The sequence below is a fragment of the Neovison vison genome, chromosome 6, assembly GCF_020171115.1.
Source record: "Neovison vison isolate M4711 chromosome 6, ASM_NN_V1, whole genome shotgun sequence".
Lineage (NCBI taxonomy): Eukaryota > Metazoa > Chordata > Mammalia > Carnivora > Mustelidae > Neogale > Neogale vison.
This window is the reverse complement of record NC_058096.1, coordinates 178223416-178226598: the sequence shown is the minus strand read 5'-3', so window position 1 is coordinate 178226598 and position 3183 is coordinate 178223416. Positions and strand designations below refer to the sequence as shown.

Below are 3183 nucleotides of genomic sequence, written 5' to 3'. Positions count from 1 at the left end.
CCAATTAGGGTGCCTGGGTGGCTCAGTGGGTTAAAGCCTCTGCCTTCGGCTCAGGTTGTGATCCCAGGGTCCTGGGATCGAGCCCCATATCGGGCTCTCTGCTCAGCAGGGAGCCTGCTTCTCTTCCTCTCTCTCTGCCTACCTGTGATCTCTGTCTGTCAAATAAATAAAAAAATCTTTAAATTTAAGTGGCTAATTGACACAAACAGTCCTGAGACCATTTTTCTACCATTAAGACTGGGGTGGCAGGTATTGGGGATAATATTCATTTAGCCTTCTGAGCTTTCTGGGCAGTCTTGGTGGTCTTGCCACTCCAGCTGCCTTCTTGTCCACTGCTTTGATGACACCTACAGCAACTGCCTGTCTCATGTCACAAACAGCAAAATGGCCCAAAAGAGGACAGTCAGAACAGCTCTCAACACACATAGGTTTGCCAGGAACCATATCAACAATGGCAGCATCACCAGATTTCAAGAACTTGGGACCATCTTCCAATTTTTATCTAGAACAAGAACCTATCTTCTCCTTCAGCTCAGCAAACCTGCAAGCAATGTGAGCTGTGCGATAATCTAGTACAGGTACATATCCAGCACTGATCTGGCCTCGATGGTACAGGAAAATCACCTGCGCTGTGAAGCCAGCTGCTTCCCTTAATGGGTCATTCTTGCTGTCACCAGCCACATTGCCACAATGAACTTCTTTGACAGATACATTCTTGGCACGGAAGCCCACATTGTCCCCAGGAAGAGCCTCACTCAAAGTTTCATGGTGCATTTCAACAGACTTTACTTCAGTTGTAACATTGACTGGAGCAAAGGTGACCATATGCCAGGTTTAAGAACACCAGCTGCCATTCGGCCCACAGGGACAGTATCAACACCACCAAATTTAAAGATATCCTGGAGAGGCAAATGCAAGTGCTTATCAGTTGAACGAGTTGTGGCAGAATGCAATCCAAAGCTCAAGCAGTGTGGCTCCGCTGGCATTCCCATCTTTACAGGTGACTTTCCATCCCTTGAACCAAGGCACGTTAGCACTTGGCTCCAGCATGTTGTCACCATTCCAACCAGAACCTGGAACAAATGCTACTCTGTTGGGGTTGTAACCAATTTTCTTGATGTAGGTATTGTCTTCCTTAATGACTTCCCTGTAACTCTTCTGGCTGTAGTGTGGCTCCATGGAATCTGTTTTGTTAACACCAACAATGAGTTGTTTTACACCCAGTGTGTAAGCCAGAAGGATATGCTCATGGGCCTGCCCATTCTTAGAGATTCCTGTTTCAAATTCACCAACACCAGTAGCAACAATCAGGACAGTACAGTCAGGCTGAGATGTGCCCATAATCATGTTTTTGATAAAAGTCTCTGTGTCCTGGGGCATAATACTTACTGGTCTCGAATTTCCACAGGGAGATATCAACGGTGATACCACATTCATGTGCAGCTTTCAGCTGATCCAAGATCCAAGGCATACTTGAAGGACCCTTCTTCCATCTCAGCAGCCTCCTTCTCAAATTTTTCCATGGTTCTTTTGTCAATCGCACCACATTTGTAGATCAGATGACCAGTAGTGGTAGACTTGCCCGAAACTACTACGTGTCCAATGACAACAATGTTTACTTGAATGTTTTCCTTTCCCATTTTGGTTTAGGTTTAGCAGTGGTTTTCATGACACCTATGTTCTGGTGGCAAACCCATTTGAAAAAGCCTAAATGCCAAATCTAATGGACTATTTTCAATACTCATACTACTGAAGAACTATGCAATATTTGCATTCAATCACTTCCCCATCCTCATTTAATTTCTAGGATGGCCCTCTCCCCTAGCTCTCCTCCTCTTAGCTCAGTATCACCATTGTTGATTTTTCTTTACATTACATTAAACTTTGATGTCCCTTAGGGTTCCATTTTATAGTTATCCTCCTCTTAATCCATGCACTCTTACTGGATGACCTTACTCCCAAGTTTGAACTGACAGTCTATAAGCCAGTGACTGCCAAATCTCTAATCCAACTATCTGTATCTTTATCTAATGTCTTAAAAACTCCTCAAACTTAGCATGTACAAAATTGACTTCATCATTTTCCCATTTCTCCCCAACTCCAAAATCCAAATCCTCTTAGTCTGCTACAATCTTTATCCAGCAGAATGATCTGACCCAATTAGAAACCATGTGGTCATTCTCAAAACTCCCTCAATCTTCAGATGAGAAAGAGCTTTCAAATTTAGGCTCCTCATCCTCACCACTACTGCCTTATTTTAGCCCTAATGTTTCCCTTCAGATGCCATTCTCTTCCCATGACTGACAATTCATCCACTCTCTTCATTACTGCCAGTTATTTTCCTAAGAGCCAAATCTGATCACATCCTGCTCCTACCTAAAACCTTCCACTGACTCATTATCAGTACAGTAGTCTTTTCCTGGCCTCAGAGTCCTTTCCACAGTCTGATTACAACCCACACTTCAGTCAATGTTACCTTAATACACAAACACAACCTTCACAGCACATACATTGGACTCCCCACCGGTCCCTGAATGCCTCAAGCTCTTTTATCACTTCATTCTGTTCACACTGCCTATGATTCCCTCCTCAACTTCTTCAACTGGAAAACTCATACTAAGTTTTCAAGACTTTGCTGCAATGTAACTTTTTCTGTGAAGCCAGGCAAACTAAGTTCTTCCTCACTGCTCCCAGAGCCCTGTGTTCTTATCTCCTGTGGCATTGCAGGTTAGGCTCTGAATCTATAGGAAAAGGACACACACACACACACACACAACTGTTCTCAATGTATTGAGTTAATGGCTAACTACAAAATTTAATAGAAGTGGCTGCACAGAACAGGAGCACATGCCACTTACCCTTGAGAAGCTTGTTCCTTGTTCCTTGGTTCCCTATAGCCTATCCAGCTGCCACTGACCTCTACCTTTAAGTAGGCTATAGCCATTGAGAAAGAAGCTGAAATCTTGTTATACCACCACCCTTTATACTTGGACTTATATTGTCATTCCAGAAGAATGTGTACTAACAAGCTATGATCTTCCTTTTTAGGAAATGTTACCAAACAACAGGCCATTCTGGTTATTAAACCAAACTCAGGACCAACACAGGCATATCCTCACAGATAGCATAAAGCTGAGACAGGGGACAATGTCCATGAATAATGTTTTTACCCGTAGATTACCA

General features: G+C 43.3%; 1 pseudogene; it reads right to left on the bottom strand.

The window, feature by feature from the left end:
- Positions 1 to 235: 235 nt before the first annotated feature.
- Positions 236 to 1640, bottom strand: LOC122910627 (annotated as a pseudogene).
- Between the last annotated feature and the right edge of the window lie 1543 nt (positions 1641 to 3183).